Source organism: Ceratotherium simum, chromosome X (genome assembly GCF_057802395.1).
Source record: "Ceratotherium simum simum isolate JZ-2026a chromosome X, ASM5780239v1, whole genome shotgun sequence".
NCBI lineage: Eukaryota > Metazoa > Chordata > Mammalia > Perissodactyla > Rhinocerotidae > Ceratotherium > Ceratotherium simum.
Window position 1 is genome coordinate 42,423,577 of NC_141940.1, and position 19,741 is coordinate 42,443,317.

General features: G+C 37.0%; 1 protein-coding gene and 1 long non-coding RNA gene across 3 annotated transcripts in view; both read right to left on the minus strand.

Moving 5' to 3' along the window:
* IL1RAPL2 (interleukin 1 receptor accessory protein like 2) overlaps window positions 1-19,741 on the minus strand; it is a 1,036,854-nt gene that overhangs the window by 738,264 nt on the left and 278,849 nt on the right. The gene's annotated exons all lie outside the window — the stretch shown is intronic.
* The window catches only part of LOC147911836 (uncharacterized), a 219,984-nt gene that overhangs the window by 39,743 nt on the left and 160,500 nt on the right, over window positions 1-19,741 (minus strand). The window contains exon 1 of one of the 2 annotated variants that reach the window (XR_015550372.1): window positions 2,980-16,773. The exons of the other annotated variant lie outside the window; for it this stretch is intronic. This is a non-coding gene — a long non-coding RNA (uncharacterized LOC147911836). Of the gene's footprint in view, window positions 1-2,979; window positions 16,774-19,741 lie in introns of those variants that run through there. 2 annotated transcript variants of the gene reach the window in all.

A 19,741-nucleotide genomic window follows, 5' to 3' on the forward strand; every position in this document is an offset into this window, starting at 1 on the left:
CTGTGCTTCTGCCTAGAAATTCAAAGGCAACTACCAGACCTTATTATCTTCAAGAATTACTTTAAAACCTTAGAAAACTCTGTCTCCCATGATCGATGGCTTTCAGCCTGAATGCAAACAAAATAAACTACTTTTTAATGATATATCAATACACTGTGAGCCTTGCCACAAAAAGCAGAAAGGCCACACATAGTCTTGTATCATGTAGTTTCTGTATTGCTCCTTCAGATGAACTCTACCTCATAGTGATTTTTCTCTTATTCCGAATCTCAGCAGCCCTGATAGATACAGTCTTAACGTTTACTATCCCTCACTGCTTAAATATGTCAGAATCATTTTCTAGTTCTTTCAAGAGTATATATTGCAAGATCTCTGATTATAAGGATTATGCTGTCACTCCTTTTGTATTTCCACTGGCATGGGCACAGGCACATGGTACTTGCATTATGAACTAATGAAATTGTACCACACACACATGTATGCATACACACTCCTGCTCTGTGACCTTTTCTGTTTTTTTTTTAACTGTAAAATTACTTTGCATGATGCTGAATAATGGGACTTTAATCTGAGCCCATGGACTCGTGACTTATTTGCATTAAGTTAATGTCATCAGTCAGTCCAGCATGCTTGCTTGGCCCTAACATGCTTTACCATATTTGCTAATAGACACAGACATAGAAAATAAGTATTTTCCCTGCCTCTGAAAGGAAGGCATTCCTGAAATGAAACATAGCCACTATTGTAAAGCCACTAAGTAATACAGGATCCATATCTGTCTCATTATCATACTGATTTGCCTGCAGCATGCTTCATAAACAGTTTTACAAATTAATACTTATACTAGTCCACCAGGGAGAGGACAGGATTGTCTTTGGAAACTAGAATTGTGAGGCTAGAGTCAGATAGAGACATGTGGTATAGTAGAAAGTGCACCAGACTGTGACTCAAGAGAAAGGTTTCCATTCTCCGATGGACAAGGGAACTTGAACAAGTCATACTCCCTCCCTGGGCTTCAATTTTCTCATCTGTCAAATGAAGAATGTTGGATTAGATTTATTCATTCAACATATATCGAATGCCTACCAGGTCCTCTTATAGGTGTTAAAAATACAGCAGAGAACAAAAAAATCCCTCCCTCCCTATGTTCTAGTGAGAGAGAAAGACAATAAACTTATTGAAGATTTCAAAATGATAATTTTAGATACTGATCAGTGATATGAGGAGAAATAAAGAAGGTTAAGGAGATACAGAGGGAGCATAGGAGGGAGGGATAATGAAGAAATGGCAAGATTGGGGAAGACCTCTCTGAAGAGGTGATGTTTGAACAGAGGCCTGAATGATGAGATAGAGATTGCTGTGCTAACAGCTGGAGGAAGAGTATTTCAGGCAGAAAGAACATAAAATGTAAAACCTTTGAGCTGGAAACAAGCTTAATCTTTTTCAAATAACAGGAAGAAGGACAGTATGTCTAGAGTGGAGTGAGCCAGGAGGAGAGTAGTAGGAGATGGGGTTGAAGAGGTAGATGGAGGCTAGATAATGCAGGGACTTGTAGATCATGGTGAGAGGTTTGGATTTTATTCTATGCATCATGGAAAGTCTTTAGAGAGTTTGGATCCAGGAATGACATGATCTGATTTATGTTTTTAAAGGACGATGTATTGTGGTAAGGATAAGAGTGGAAAGATAAGTAAGGAGGTCGCTGCAGTGAGACATGACTTGGCCTGTGGTGGTGATAGTGGAGACAGAGGAAATAAAACAGATTTTGGATATGTTGAACACACAGAGTCAACAGGACTTGCCAAACTGATTCATTAGATGTGGGATATGTGGGGGGAAAGAGGAACTAAAGATGACTTTCTGGGTTTGGAATTGAGGAATATTTGTCTAATGGTTCTTGTTTCAGACATTTCACCTATGTTCATAAGTGAGATTAGACTATACTTTTCTTTTTTGATTCTGTCATTTGCTGGTTTTATGATCAAGCTTATAGTAGTCTCATAAAGTAAGGCGAGTAGCTTTCCTTTTTTTCATTTTCTGAAATTGTTAATGTAATTTGCCAGTAAAATCATCTAATCACCTGGACCTGGAGTCTTTTTTGGAAAGGGGGGTTAATTTTTATTACCAATTCAATATGTTTAAGCATATTGGTTTATGAAGGTTTTCTAATTTTTCTTGAGACAATTTTGATAAATTGGATGTTCTCTTAATATGTACATTTCAATTTATGCTTTCAATTTTATTGGCATAAAGTTGCTCCATAATATTCTGTTCTGATTTTTTCAAATATTTATTTTATCTCTCACTATATTGCCATTTTCATTCCTATATTACTTGCATGTGTCTTTCTCTCCTTTTTTCCCTTCCGTAGGTCAATAAGCCTCATGATTCTGCCTTAGAAGTGAAAGTCTATAAGAAAAATGATTTAGAGAAGATCTGAAAATATATCAGTTTAATAGCACACCTCCCAGTCTTTCCCATCCCTTGCGTGTGTGTGTATGTGTGTGTAGAGGGCTCATAAATTTGATGCGAGGGGGGGTATGTAGGTTGGGATGCTGTGAGAGTGGGGAGAGTTACAAAATTAAAAAAAAAAAAACATTAGGAACACAAGAGAAACAAAACCCCCAAGATATTACTTTATCAGTTTCTAAAAATGCAAGTTTGCTATGCTGACAACATACAAAAAGGAAATTTAAGTATTTAAAATACATTCAGAGATGTACTTTTCAATTAAGAGCAAAACTGTCAAGGGAGGAACAATTTACCCACTGACTATGAGCAATGGCCATTAGTTGGAGATAGGATAGTAAACAAATATGAAGAGAAGAACATTTGCAGATAGAAGGCAAGAATACACAGGCAATTTTGAGTAACTTTCTGACCCAGCAATCTTCCTCTCCTTGGACTCAACAATCCAAAGTATAGATGAATGTTTAGAGCCAGAATGCTCCGAGTTTTAGTCCTGGCTCTGATACTCACTAGTAGTAGTAGGACTTAGAACACCACTTATCCATCTGTGTTTCATTATCATTACCTGTAAAATAGGGATAAAATAACTGACTTCAAAGGGTCCAGGAATCCTGGAGGACACCCATTATTTTCCTTTTGTTACAAGCCAGTTCAACCACCTCCTGCGAGAGTTAGTTCTTAGATTTTACTGTGATGTTTACATTTCTAGCGGTTTCCAGAGTTCATTTCCATTGAAAGACTAATGGAGATTTACCTTAGAAAGTTTTTTTTTTTCTTTTTTTGAAGAACTCATCTTGGGTAGAACCGGAATTCTTGGAGAGAGAAGAGGGAATAACATCCAACTAATATATATAAAGGTGACAACTTAGTGCATTGTTTACTGAGCTGACTACGTTTAATGAAAATGGTATTTTTTCCCACCACAATTGGTTAGCCTTCTCTAAATAAGAGCTCTTAAAATAGCTTACTTTCTCCCTTTAAAGATTCACAAGTTAGTAGCAAATCCACAAGGGAATAAAAAGATTTGGGGTACTGTATTAAATACCATCAACTTTTAATGCTCCCTCCCCTGCCAAGACGCTACAACTCTAATAGGACAATGAACTTGCTGAACAGTACTTCATTTCCCATTGGATAATATTTAACTAAACTATTGCACATTGATTTCAAATTGCAGTGAAGATGCTCTTTTAAAGAGTAACCTTTTTGGTTCCTTTGAGTATTGTATATATTTTATCATCACCTTATTTCCTCCAGAACATTTACCACAGGTTATAATCTGGTTTCTTTCTTTAATTTTTATTTGTTTATTGCCTTTCTCATTAGAACCTAGTGAATGAAATATAAAAGCATTTCAGATATGAAATATTTAAGATTTTTAACATGACCTTATTTTTATTTACATTAGCCAAGCTTCGAACTGACTGTTGTCTATAATATCAGTAATATTTCTAGAATCTATACATGTATATAGGAAGATAGAACATATCCCAAAAGTTATTATTCATTAATTACACAGCTGCCAGTCTGGACTGCAATGTCTTTCAGTGATAAATATAAAACGATTTAGACTTAAAGCTGAGAGAATTTTTTAAAGATAATTAAATACTTAGATATTGGAGTATTTTCTTTTTTAGATCCAGATAGAATTTTCAAAGTTAACAGTATTTTTACTTGCTGGAGTAGGATTCAAAATAGACCATTTCCTACTAACCTAGAGAAATGTTTTTTCCTACTCCCTATGAAGGCTCACCCAATCTGTCAGAGTTCAAAGAACAAAAAAATTGTCTCAGTTGACATAAATTGGAGGTTAACAGTGGTAATTTGTGAAAAACAACATCTCAGAACTTTTTCTATTATTGCTTAATCTACTGTGTCAAAAAGTACTTCACTTGCTAAGAATTATTTTTCACCTCCTTGGTCTCTGTTATGTTAAAAGCCAGAGGTGGCCAGGAAGACAAAGTTCAATTTCCTTTTGGCTTTGGCAGTCCCCTCCCAGAAAACAAGAAGCTCCTTTACTTCCATAACGTTTACACTAGGAAATAAAGGCTGAAGAGACCTCAAGGAAATGGCAAGTATAAATGTAGCTTGATCCTGGGCCCAGAATCTGATGATAGAAGGAAACAGCTAATAGCCGTTCTCAAAAGTCAAAGAATAAGAAGGAATAGGATTCAGACATTTCTTCATTAGTATCTCACAGAAGAGCGAGATGCTAATTTATATTATAGAGCAAAGATAAAAGTATCAGTGCCACATAGGCAATAACAGGAATGAGAGGGACTAGCATTTGTTGAGTGCCTAACATGTGACAAGTACTTTACACACATTGTCATATTTAATCCTAACAATGACCTTGTAGCCTGGGAACTCTTACTCCCATTTTACAGATAAGTAATCTAAGGTGCATAGAGGTTTATTTACTTGCCTGAGATCACACAGATAGTGAACGGCCGGACTGGAATTTGAAACTAGGTCTTTCTTGTTTCAATGTCGCCACTCCGGCTATGTTACTTCCCTAAGGAATTCACTAACATATCACTATGAGACAGAGTGTCAGCTAAGTTTCAGGCACAGAAATATTACCAGAGTGCTGTCAAATTGAGTGGGCTCTCAAAATACACAGCCTGATGGAAAGTAACCAACTCCCCAATCACCTGAAAATTAGAAAATACCCACAGAAATAAATCCTGGGTCATTAACTGGGGTGAATTAACATCATTGAATGAACAAATAAATGAATAACAAAAGGCCCTAGAGCAAGCAGTTCTCAAATGGGAATGGGTGGAATCCCATTCCCTCCTTGAGAATCTGATAAACAGTAAGAACTTGCTCCCTAGAAAAATACCCCTATATGATATAAGATTTTAGTAAACTATTTCAGGGGCTTTTTGGTCTCCCTGAAGCCCACAGTGGTAGACTGCACCATTGCTCCTAATCCTTCGCCCTCCCTGTATTCACGTCCTTTGCCATAGGACTTGGTAGCAACTCCCACTAGATGTAGAGAATGTTTCCTTGCCTCATTGATGCTGGCCTTGGCCATGTGATTTGCTTTGGCCAAAGTAAGTGACATAATGCCCGTTCCAACTTTAGTCTTTAAGAGCCATCCGTCTTGCACTTCTACCATTACCATGAGAAGAAAATGCCCCAGGTATCCTTTTGGTCCAAGAAAGATGTAAGACATGTAGAGTAGACCTGGGCTCAACCTGGAGCTTGGAGCTCAGCCCAGCTGAGCCCAGCCTAGATCAGCCAAGCTCCAACTGACTTACAAATGTATAAATGAGAATAAACGATTGTTGTTTTTAAGCCAGTGAGTTGTGGGGTGGTTTTTAGTGTAGCATTATTGCAGCAATAATTGTCTGTTACATCCATTCACAAAACCTCTCCCCCTTAAAGAGTCTACATGTGCTAAGAATCTCTGCTCTAGAATGTTTTATTATGTAAGTCCAGAGTGCTTTTTTATGATGTTCATGTATTTTTGAAAATTAGTGTCTGAATTCAATTTTACATAAATCAAATGCTATGTTTCCCACCAACTTACATTATGTTTGAGGTGTTTTATCTTCATTTCAATGATCATCACCTGCCAGCAATTCCTAATACTTTAGCTATTTGTCTCTCCGCTCCTCAGTTTTTTTCTAATGAGTAGTTAATGATCAACAAACAGTATACTTAAAAGTAGGAAGGGAGAACTTCTTTAAAGGAATCCTGCAGTGAATCCATTTGTAAGTTGAAGAATCCTTCTGTAATGGGAACAATCTTCTCCTTATTTATCTCTTTGGTAAGCTTGAATTTTTGAAACCTGGGTCTCTGAAAGCAGGGTACCTATATTACCAAGGCTGCCTCTAAGCAAAGTACAGTATTGATCTTGATGTAAAATAAGTAATACTATTTGCTATGTTTTGGTTGCTGAAAATTTAGTATGATACTTTGATCTCATTCCATGTGAATAGTGTTTGTATAAACCTCCTTGCAACAGAAGTCAAGGTACATGACTGACAAGCCTCCATTTCTGGTTGACATTTATTTCTAAGAAGAAAGAAAACCAAACAGACAAGGTAGGGTTTGGCACAGTCTGCTGCAGTTAGATGCCTGAGTAATATTTATGGAATTTAATTGGCAGAAAACTGAAATGGGTTCTATTCCCAGCTCTGTTACCCACTAACTGTGTGACTTTGGGCAAATCACCTAACCTCTCTGGGCCTTAGTTTTTTCATCTGAAAAGTGGGTGGATGGAGCTCCTCCAGGGAAGAGACCATATTTTATTTATTTTTATACTTCCAGTCACCTAATAAATACAGAAGAAAGTTCCAGATGAAGGAAAACAGAGCGATAGAAAAGAGAGAAATATAGACAGACACAAACCAGTCTGTTTTTTGTCCAATAATTCTGAACTGGCCTGCAGCTGTTGTCAGGTGAGAAATCTAAAGAGAAAAAAACCAGTTCAACCATTACCTCTACAGTTAAATCTAATGATGGTAACTTTAAAAGACTATGCTGGGCTGGCCCCGTGGCTTAGCGGTTAAGTGCGCATGCTCTGCTACTGGCAGCCCGGGTTCGGATCCCGGGCGCGCACCGAGGCACCGCTTCTCTGGCCATGCTGAGGCCGCGTCCCACATACAGCAACTAGAAGGATGAGCAACTATGACATACAACTATCTACTGGGGCTTTGGGGGGAAAAATAAATGAATAAAGTTTAAAAGACTGTGCTACCTTAGAATTATACCCACCAATTGACTAATTTCTTGCTGCTCCTCATACAATCTTTTCGAGACCACTTACTAAAAAAACAGCATGACTATAATATACCCAGCTTTGCTTATATGCCACATAATAAAAGTTTTTAATTTGATTTTGTTTTTAAGGAAAACAACAATCTCCAATATTTTACAGTGGTGGCAATAAGAGGTAGTTTGGGAGGTCACCAAACATTAATAGAGCAGGGAATTCTGAGTAATATTCAATGTGGGATACAAAAGACATAATAAGCACAACTTCTGCCCTATAGAGATGTTATGATTTACTTGAGGTTTTCTTGGCGTGCTATTGAGTCCTATTACTATAAATAAATGTATTAGATAGCTAACATCCCTTATTTTGAATAAATTTATATAAATTTTAAACCCTATAAATCATATAAAATAGGATATTAGCTAATTTTACAAAGCACAAAGACTCAACCATAATGCATTTTCAGACTGCAAGCCATTATGTCTAAATATGTTATCACACCAATCCTATTAGATATTTTGAAGAAAACTAAGTTTAAAAAAAAAAGCAAGCCAAGTCCTGGGAGGCTAAATGGTATAGAGTCATGCATAACAAAGAACTAACATTTGCCCATCATCTATATTATCACATTTGCTTCAAATAATGAAAAGTAGGAATTATTATCCCCATTCTATAGATAAAGAAAGTAAGGCTCCAAAATTTTAAGCAATGTGCTCAAGACTATGAAGCCAGCAATTGGCAGAGGAAGGGTTTGATCTCAGGTCTGACTGGTATCACTGCACTATGCTCAAAAAGCATGACCATGAAGAGAAGTTTCCAGAGATTAAAAATCTGTTGAAAGATGCATTACTTTTTTTTATCCCATATGCCAAATACATATGTTGATATGATAACCAAAACCATATGTTTAAATAACCATAAAATACGAATTCTAAGTGATAGCAAACCCTTGTGACTTAGTTTTATGGTCAGTGACTTTTCTTTCTTAGTGGTGCATCTTACAATCAATGGGATCTTAGATGTATGAAATAAATACAGCTATAATTTCTATCTAACAGATGAGGAAAATGAGGTTTGGTTGATTGTGTCTTTTCACTTGAGGACTTAGAAACCAGATAATCAAATTCACTAAAAATTGGAATTAAATTATGTATTAAGGCGCTTAGTAAAATTTACACCTGTAAAGCATTAGCTTCATGGTCATCATTTCAGGTAGGCTTTCCCATACCTCTGATCTCTAGAGGAGCAAGGTGCCATTACATATGGTTAGACCAAAATAGAGGTCTATAAAATAAGTGCTAGGAGCAAGCAGATGATAAGAGATCTATTTGGGCTGGAGTAGTTATCTAAATATTCATGGATGCAGGAAAACATAAGCTGAACCATCTTGTCAAGGGGAGGTCTGAGGAGATTTGGATAGGATTTAAGGAGTAGGAAGGACATTCTAGGCAGAGAAATGCTCTACACAAGGACATAAAAGAAAGAATGAACACGATATTCAGAGAGCAGGGAGGAGACCAGCCAAATCAGAGAAAGATTGTAAGGGGAAGAAAGAAGGCTACAAGAACACATAATTATGTACGGCATAAAATGTTGGATACATTACATACAGATTCAGAGTCAGTATCTGAACTTTGGGTCAGTTTTACTCAGAACACAGAAGGAACCAGGTAGAATCAAAGAGAAACTGTCTTTTGTATTTCCACTCATACACTTAATTTAAAGTCCAGTGATAGTTTCATTTTTCTGTGAATCATGCCCTAAGGAAAGATAACTCTTTGAAGTTGAGAACCACAAGCAAAATAAAATTTATAATGATATTCAAAATAAAAATATTATTGAGACTATAGCATATATGTCACTCAATAGAAAGATATAGGAAAACATATTCAGGAGTAATAAACTTCAAGTTAAATAAATAGCATTAAAACTTATAACAAAATTACACACAAGTAATTCAAGCTCTCTCAAGGGCCTTACACACTTCAAGGAAAACATCTTCCAATTATCATAAAAAGCCCTCTCCAATTTTCACAGTTCATCTTTAATAGGCTGATTGCAAATGTAAAATGTATGGCTCAGGTAGCACCCTATAGTTAGCTGTAACCATAACCTCCTGTGTAATGACAAGCACTCGGAATAGCAATACTACTACTTAAGCTATTTAATTCAGATTGCTGGGCATTTATATTGATACTCCCGCTGGAGGGAAAAAACAAAAAATATTTGTAATAAACAAGTATATTCTTATTATTAATCTTTTATCACACAAAAACAAGTCACCAAGAAAGAAATCAACAGCAGAAAAAGAAACAAAATGATGCTTTGACTATAGTGCTAATAAGAGTATCATTTTCTTAAATGTATTTCCTACAATTATCATCAATGGACTGCCTGCAGGGAAAAAGAACAAAAGAAAATGTTCAGCTCAGAGATTAAAACAAAGAATCCTAGAATATTTTTGTGGATGTCTGACCATTAAGAGCCCTCATGGGGGAAAAAAGTTGATTTTAAAATTTCATTATGTAATGTCATTATGCAAAATCTGCTGTGAGTAGGAGTTCTGGCTACACACCTAGTTTGCTAAGAGTTAAGCAAAGTGCTGACTTTTCTGCCTAGACAAGGAGGTAGCAATGCAGGCTGATGTTGGACAGGCCAAGCATTTTTTGGAGCAAAAATTTTACAGGGATGTCCATGTCCTCAAGGGGCCCAGCGGCTTCCTCATAAACATATGATTTAGTCTTTGGGGACCTTTCTTTTTTGTTATTTAATTCATTAACCATACCCACTTAGTTTTTGATTCCCTACTATGTCAGCCTCTGCTAGGTCTCTTCCTTCAAGAAGCTTACTTTCTAGCGTGATAGACAGCTATAAAAGCAAAGGAAAGAGAGATCACAGCTACCTAAAAGATACAGGTGAGAGGAGTTGGGAGGAAGTCAATATTGTCTTCAAAGAGGAAGTGACCCTTGAGTTAAAGTCTTAAAAGATGAGTAGGAGTTCTCCAGGCAGTCAAGAAGAAGAAATTCCAAGCAGAGAAAATAACATAAATAAAATCCCAGAAGTATGACCAGTCATGGTGTTTTGGGGGAATTAGAGTTATGCTGAATTAATAGGTCTTGGGTTTAGCCCAGGACCCTCATTTACCCCAAAAAATTCAATATAAACCAAACACTCTAGTATCTGGCAGTTTTCAGTAAACAAGGTTTTACTGTATCCAAGTTGTATCTATTGTGGGGGGAAGAGGGAGACTCTCCCTCTGCCCTTTTCCTTCTCCCTCTTCCCCCCACACTATGCAACATTGAATCACAGATAACTTGATTTACAAAAGAGCAAGAGAAACAGAAGGATAAAATACCTTTAATCAACTTCAAATATGTCCTGATCCTATAACTTGAAAACCAGAGTCTATTGATAACCTTCCAAGTTAAGGCAGAGGTTTTGACTCCCCTCTATATGAGTGGCAGCTCAGGGCTGAAGATGGAAAGCTACCTCAGAGGACTTCTGGCTTACAAATAAGACCTTCTCATAGGGTTTGAGGAATGCTTCCAAAATTTAATTTCAATGATAGCCCTTTCTTGTGTGCATACATTCAAAGCCTCACGGGCCATTGTTACCTGAAGTTCTCTCTCCGGCTCTGGTTAGGGAAGTGGAGCCATCACTTCTTCCTTCTCCCCTAGTTCTAGAGCCAGAGGCAGGTAAATTGTGTACAGGACTTCAGAACAGGACCCTTTTAGCTCAATGCTGTTTTCCAAATCACTCTACAATTCACTGGTAATCTAGGAGTTTTCTTGGCCTGAATAATATATGGCTATCTCAAGATTCACTCTTCAGTCAATGTTAGAAGGTATCAGGCTAGCCAAAGATCTTTTTAAAAAATGTGTTCAAAGCAATATCATGTTTCTAACTTAAGCCTTTGGGATAAATTTTCTCGTTCTGATTCTATGTCTTTTTACCTCAGATGCACTGTGGGAAAGTGCTAAAAAATAATTTGGAAAAATGGTTGTTGATTATATCCTTGGCATAGCCATCTAAGTCCTGATTTTGGACAATTTCCAGTAGTACAGTGGGTGGACAAAGCCAGTCTAGAGGAGATCAAACGAACTTTCCTTTTTACTCATGGAAGGCAACTCATAACATGATATAGCAAAAAAAAATGCAAATAGCCCTTTTCAGATAAACTAAGAAAAGGTTGAGAGCATATCTTCTATATGGAACTCCTACATTCTTTCAACCAGAGCTCTCCTCCTCCCCCCTGCCCCAAAATAAATGTGTTTCTGCAGAGTATGATATACACACTTTGGTATTTTAGTTACTGTTTTTAATGCACTTGGTCTCTTATATGTGTGTTCACAATAGTACTGTGTCTTTTGGACATGAAGTTCCCAGAGGGCAGAGGTTCTGTCTCTGCTATTTCTTAGTATAAATAATGTATCACAAAGCAGTATGAACAGCTAGGTACTTAATCAATGCCTTAATGCTTTGGGATTAGTGTATAAATAGGGTGACCATGTAATTGATCATTCAAACTGGGACACTTGTGAGAATGAATGGGGACACTATTAATAATTACGCTGGAACAAGAGGCATAAACTAGGACTGTTCTGGACAAACCATGATGTTATTTTCACTCTTTTGATCCAAAAGAAGAATTCTCCTTTGGAGGTAGCCAGATTGATTTCTTATGATCATAAGTAAGATAGTATTTTGAATTGGACACTACTTTTGAATGGAGAGAAAGTATACCCTTTTAGAATGACTCCAAAGAATAAAATTGGGTGTTTTGACTCATATATACTGAATTCTCTTTGTAGATTTGTAGGCTAGTAGGTCACCTCTCTTACAATTAATTTTTGATTTGGGTTATACCTATTATTATGAAACCTCATTCCAACTCTGATGAAAGTGGGTACAACTAACAATGAGTAAATAGGAAGAAACAATGGAAAGTTCTCGCAATGGGCATCTATTCAGCTTTCTTTTTTGACAGGCTGCCACTTAGAGTCATTAGTTCATCAAGCATATTTGCATTTCCAGGAATGCAATTGTTTTTTCACAAATTTGCCATTTTAGGCCAATCAGCCAAACTTTTGTTTGCATTTATCAAAGGAGAAGCCATGAATCAGATTTTTCAAGAGAGGGTTAACCAGTTAAAAAAAACCAACAACACAGATTTGCTATCTATTCTTTTTCTAATTCCTTGATATATTTATTTTATCTGATTATCCATCAAGTACTCTAGCAGTTACATGCTTTAAACTCTCTAGGAAAATCTCCCCAAAAAACCTTTTGCTGAAAACTGGGTTACAAAAGATATATTTGTTTTTCTGACATTAAGTTGAGAATGACCACTTAAAGATATATCTCAGACTCTAATTCCCTTTGTTTATTTTCTGTTTGTTCCCTTCCCTGCTGTTGCCATAGTACCAAAGCAACAACAGATTATAAGACTTTAGCAAACATAATAGAAAGAAAATCTAGAGTGTGATTAAAATCATTTGGTTTTGGCACTGGCTCTATAAACAAAATGTGATGCCTGAGGTAATTTTCTATTCTATTATGTCATTTTGTTAGGGTCATTTTAGTAACTTGATATAAATGCATTAAACCCTCCTCTACTCATACTTCTCATCAAGCAAGCACGAAGAACTCCAAAATGATCCTCTTTCTTTTCCTTTTGACAGTTTACAAAGGGGTAAGGGAGGAGTAGTGAAGCACAATATTTTAAATCAAGTTTTCAAATTAATTCAGGAGAAAAGCCCAAAGCTTCCACCAAGAAACACGAAAGGCAACACAGTAAAAGGTCAACCCAGAATTTTGCTTTCCTGATTCTTACTTACTAATTCTTACTTGAAATAAGAATTAGAAAACTTATACCTTTTATGTCATTTTAAAATTCAATTTAGCTTGGTTTTACTTGCAACTGTGAATGCTAGCATACCCATACTTACTCATCTCTCATTGGGCATGCTACATGAGGTGTATGTGGCTCAGAGTAGTCCTTGTAGCATAAAACCAATACCAGTGACCCCAAGGAATCCCTTTTGTTCCACCAGACCTGTACTGATCTTTCCAACTTTTATTAACACCATCTCACTATCATTTTATCCTCTCCAAAAGATCTGTGCGTGGAGGCACACAAACACACATTGTGAGATTCACCCCCCCAAAGCAGTTTCCATGGAAACCAAGTAGAACACTCATTGAAAATTGGGGCCTCATGTCTCCTGCAGGATTTCTTTTGCTAACCTCTCTCTCCATCACAACCAGTCACATTCAGATCCTGAGGCCAAGAACTGAAGCTTATATTCAAGGTTTAAGACTAGCCTGGTTAAGTCTTAAGAGGAACTCATTCCTTTAAGAAAACACAAATGGAACAAGAAAGAGAGAATAAAGTAACATTTATCATTGCACCTCCTGTGTGTTCAATATCTTTAAAATTTTCTTCACTTTACAAGAGATTTTTCTTTAAATAGCCAGAAATCCTGGTGCATACACATAGAATAAGACTTAGAAAAGTGATGTCCATGATATTTTTCGTGGGTGAGGTGATTTTAAGGTCAAGGTCACAGAAACTATGATGTTTGGAGTTGCTTTTGAGGCACTTACTATTGACTTTGCCTATGCAGAAGTAGATCTTCTGGTTTCTCTACAGGTTTTAATTTCTGATTCCTGTTAATTTCAACAAAGACAACTGAAGAAGCATCCTGCTAACATATCATCCATAAATTTTGTAGTAGATTAATGATGGCTACTGTGGGAGATCAAGATTTGGCCACCCTGAAATATATCTCTTTACCTTGATTGTTTTCTCTGAGGGACATTTGACCTCCCCCACTAACTGCCTAAAGAATTTGACATGGTGGCTCCTTCCTGGAACAGATCTTCTATCATGATGGCTATAAAGATAATGTAGGATAGAGGTTACAATAGCAAAGGCACCAAGCCTCTTTTATCAAAAAACTCTGTCTCTCCTTGACTACATTATCTATAGATGACCCTGAAAAGAATTGTCCTCCTGCCCTCTGAAGTCCCAGGCCACTACCCACCCCCAACACGTTCCTCGCCTTTAGCTGCAATACTTAAGCAAGCAGCTTAGACAGAGGGACGAGTTGCTCATTTCTGAGCTTCTCCCATGTATACATGTTATTAAACTTGGTATTATTTTCTCCTGCTAACCTGTCTTGATTATTTGGCCAGCCAGAAGAACCTTAAGGGAAAGGGCAGAGGGAGATTCTCCCTCTTCCCCCGACAGTTTTGGCGTAGTCGCCAGGAGAGCACACTGGCTGGCAAGTTGCCTTTTCTGGCTGGAAGACCTGCCTTCTCCCTGGACTACTGCAGACGATGAGATACGGGAACGCCTGACGAAAGCCGGCAAAAGGTAAGACTTCTTACCACGTCAGCCTCCTGGAATCCCTATCTGCGGAGTCCGGTGGAAGGAAGTGGTGAGAATTTTTTCTCTTTCTAAATTTAGATTGGCAGGAGAAAATATTTGGGAAACTAGTTTCTCGGGCTTTTAGTGACTCTTGGTTTAAATTTGGTAGAGTACTCTTGGTTTTTGATCTTGATCCCTTTTCCTCCCAGAGGTAGTCTCTGTTTTTCTCTTTTGTCTGTGTCTTTTGTCATAAGAAGGAAATACCATAGGGTAGGACGCAGGCATAGGCCCTATAAGCCTGCTGTCCGGGCCGGCCCCACAGACTGGTGAGTTTGCGGGTCTCACCAGACCGGCGTCTACAAACTTTGCTGTGGGTTATTATGCACATGAAGTGAAGGTCATTGCCAAGGGCACCTGGGAAGCCAAAAAGGCTGCAAATTTAAGTGGGCGCGGGTCAAGCAGTTAAGAGCCATTAGGGCGCTCGCCACTTTCAGAAGACTCCCGTGACAGGATAAGTTGGATCACGGAACGGGGTAGATGACACAGGTCCCCCGCCAACTGCAAGAAAATGTCCGTGCTACGATGAGGTACTCTGTAAAGCACACAGTCCCCGACCCCGCGGCACCTCCCCCGCTAGGTATTATTCTGGCTCCAAGAGACCTAAGGCGTGGCTAAAGCTGTCATTGTGCACATAAGAAAAAAAAAAAAACGGATGAGGTTTTTCCTTCTGTCTTGTTCTGTGTCCTGAGAAAACTTGGCTTTGTGACCAGTGAGAATATTCTCCTTGGTCTCCACCATATGGAAGGTGCATTTACCGGGGTGCACCTTGGTGGCCAGTCGAGTAGACTGGGGTTCCGAACTGTCTCTTTGTCCGGCTGTGCCAAGCTCTCAGGGGAGTTTGTCATAAAGGGCCCAGTCCATAAGGGCTTTTGTCGTCTTTACCTTCGTTGCTTGTTAGTGCTGGAAAAATCCCATTCCAGTATCGCCTGGCCGGTGTCACAGATTAGCGGGTCTGTGACTGGAGGCATCCCACACTATTGTGGGAGACCAGAGACACCGTTTTCACTACATCATCCTTACCGCCTGTGCAACGAAGGTCTTTACTTTCTCTGAATATCTTTGGAAGTGAATTCTGTAGATCATGGGGGCTACATCATCTGCGCCCTCACCAGGGACGCCTCTTGCGTCCATGGTGAAGATTTATTCTAAGCGTGGAAAGTTACCTCCGGGTCTTTCCTTAAAAAGGCTTATTGGTTCGAGTCACTATTGGAATAAATATACAAACGAAGATCCTACTCATCAATGGCCAGACGACGGATCCTTTAAATTGGAAAAACTTCTAAACTGGGGGAAAAAAAAATGTTTTGAGAGCTCTCACATAATTGCTTAATTGGTACCTAAGAATTAAGGCCAGAAAAAGGAAGGGAAAAATTTGACTAGTCTTAAGAAGGAAGGGAAAAATTTGACTAGTCTTAAGACCTGGACTCAGGTTACAATTGAATTGAGAACATGTAAAAGTGTAAGTGTTGATAAGATTATAAAGGTTGGAATGTTTGAGCTAATTTTATACAAAGAGGTTACATCAACTTTGCCTGAGTATGTTTTAAAATGTCTGACTGGGAATGCTTCTCTTGTCCAAAATTAGAAGACCAAGACCTATTGATAAAAATCTTAATGATAATTATGTTTAAAGGTATAAGAGGTGACGAAATTTACATGAAATTTTATAAAAAAAAAACTGATGTTATTTCTATTACAGAACTGGTTAACAAAAATAGTAATTTAAATGATGGCTAATTTTATCTGAAGTCTTATGAAGTCTTGTAGGCAATCTAAATAATTATTGGGAATAAATAACTAAATAGTTGTGAAAAAGATGAATGTTGGATGAACTTTAAACAATAATTATGTGTTATGGTGGTTACAGCTTCCAAACTCTTTTTGGTGACTTAAAACTTGAGAGTTTTGCTAAGTTTTATGATAAAAATTCTCTGAGTATCATCATTTCCAAATAAGATAAGATATTAGACATTGATTGCTAAATGTACATTTGTCTACTTTTGGCTTTTCATTACAGGAAAACTAAAAGATATTTTGGGTCTATTGGTAAACGTGTTTTATTAAAAGATTGTACTATAAAGTAATGTGTTTCCAGAAGTTATGAAGTGTTTATAAATTTTCCAAGCCACAAGATACTAATGTAAAAGAAAGTCTATAATGGTTTACTTAGTTTTTACTCACAAATTAAGGTTTCTAAAGGTTAAAATTTCTAATTAGTATATGTGATTGAAAATTAAGAAAAATATGTCTGCGTACAAGGAAAGTAAGATGTATAAAGGTACAAAGAATGGAAATATTTTGTTTGGTTAAGAAAGATAAATTTGTCCTCAAGTACTAGGAGGGAAAAGAAAGACATGGGACAAATTCTGAATGTAAAAAGAAAGTTATAGAAGGTTTGTGGAAGAAGAATTCTGGAAAAGGAGTTTTATGCATGGTCAAGTTGGCTAAGATTAAAATGAATTTAATTAAGAAAATGAGTTTTAATAACAGAAATAACCTGGTGCAAAATTAAAATTTGGTCTTCTGTCTCTTAAAAGGATAATTTGCTTAAACTTGATAAAGAGGTTACAAAAGATTTTTCTTTACCTTTGAGTAAGTCTACCTAAAAGACAGAAAAAAAAAACTGTTAAAATAATTTCCTACGTTCAAAAGACTGAGGTCTCTCTATTAAGGCTTTTGGACTGTTAATGCTCTGTTTGCTTTGATTGTTTATATTTTTGACAAGCTCCCCCAAAATTCATATCTTAAAGTCTTTTTTTTAACTTTTATTTCTTTGAGAGTTTTCAAAGGGCCCTGGAACTTCTCAAAGAAATTTGCTCTCTTCCTATAAGGAGAAAGATACTAAACTTATTAGGCTTATTCAATATGTTCAATTACATGGAAAGCACTGTCAGACCAGTGATGATAAGCCTGCTTAGGTGCTATTATGTGGGCAAATGTTATTGACATAGGTGTTTTAAAATTGTATAACATTACTGAAATTCTGATCTGTCCTGGTTATCAGTCATAATTCTGGTTATTATTATTTTAAAGGGTTGTATGTCACAAAATTAACCAAATTTCTTTGTCAATTGCCATTTTGAGGTCTTGTTGTTTACAGACTTATTTCTTTGCTCTAATGCTTTTGCAAAATATGTTTCAACTTCAGAAAAATTCATGGAAAGGACTCTGATATTTACACTGGAGTACAGGTTTCTGACAAACTTTCTGATCATAAAACTGAACTGGGTAAAAAATTATAGAAATCTGATGGAGAGACTGATAACTTCATGAAGCTGCTAACAAAAAGATTGGGATCAAGAATGGATTACACAGGACTGAATGAACTTATAAGGATGATTATAATTTTTATGATTTTTCATTTAAAGTATTGCTGAATTTTTAATGTTTTGTTTTTTCAGATTTAAGGAAAACTTTTTCTTGTTTCTCCTGAGCTAGCTATGACTTATAACAATTTGGTAAATGATAGTTTTGTAAGTAAAATGGAAATATTTATCTTTTTCTCTCTCCAGGATTTGGAAACTCTTAGTAAGTGAGTATTGTTGTTTTCATGGCAATATAGTTATTTGCATAAGTTCGGTAAGAATCTGTTCTCCTTATAACAGGACACAGTTGGAAACACTGGTTATATTACCAAGGTTGTGACTGGAACATCGTATTTGCGATATAACCATACAGCTTTTGAGGAATGAAGATTGGACTTTATGGAATAAAGCCACGTGGAAATATTGGCCTGGTACCTTATGTTCCAAGCAGCACTTACCAGGATAAGTAAAGAATGTCACTTATCTGGCAGGTACAAGGAACCTCGAAATATTTTGGGGAACCTCGGAAGAGAGGAATTCACCCAAATCTGTAGGTATTACAGGCAAAGTCTGATGACAAAATCCTTGGCTTGGCTTTCCTGGCCTCGAGAGGCCTTTGAAGTTCAATCTGAGATTCCTTATAAAAAGTTCCAGCAAAGCAGATTTAAAAGAGCCTATGTGATCAATTGCTATTCTTGCTGTACTTATGTAAATAATTGGGCCAACTCTATTGGAACTAGACTTATTTTGCAAACTAGTAAGTTTTAATTTGGCTATCTTAATAAAAATGAGGGTGATTTTAGAGAGAAAAATTATATTTCAGTAAAAACTATAGTATACATTTGTGGATATTAGATCCTAGTTTTGTTAATTGTTTTTTGAGGTTTTTGTTTTATATCTGTTGACTAGACTGGATCCTGATTTCTTCTAGTCTCCTGAAACATCGGGCTACAGATATCCAAGCTAACGTTTTTGATTTTTTCCATCATTTTCATTTGAAATCACTGAAAACTGAACCTGCCCTTTTTCCTGAAGCCTTACATACTGAAGCTGATGGACTTGATATAAACTTAAGAGATGACCTGACAACACTATCAGAGACATTTAAACTGCAAAAGATGCTTTGACGCTGACATCTAAAACCTTAACTGGCTGTCCTCTAACTCAGAAACTGCTTTACAGCTTGCTCCAACCATTAACCTTGTTTTTCTTTTGTTTACATAGAAATGCTTCTATTAAATACTTGATTGCTTGCTTCCACAATATAGGCGTAACCCGAGAGCCCACCTGCATCACCACCTGCCAAAATGAACTTAATTGAACTGATCTATTATCAGGACTAAGAAATGTGTTCAGTGAGATGAAACAATCTACCAACTCAGCTTCTGGACTATGAAACTTCTTTAAGTTTCAAAAGGACTGTGAAACTTTTAGTTTCAAAGGCGGGACTGTGGGAGATCAAGATTTGGCCACCCTGAAATATATCTCTTTACCTTGATTGTTTTCTCTGAGGGACATTTGACCTCCCCCACTAACTGCCTAAAGAATTTGACATGGTGGCTCCTTCCTGGAACAGATCTTCTATCATGATGGCTATAAAGATAATGTAGGATAGAGGTTAAAATAGCAAAGGCACCAAGCCTCTTTTATCAAAAAACTCTGTCTCTCCTTGACCACATTATCTATAGATGACCCTGAAAAGAATTGTCCTCCTGCCCTCTGAAGTCCCAGGCCACTACCCACCCCCAACACGTTCCTCACCTTTAGCTGCAATACTTAAGCAAGCAGCTTAGACAGAGGGACGAG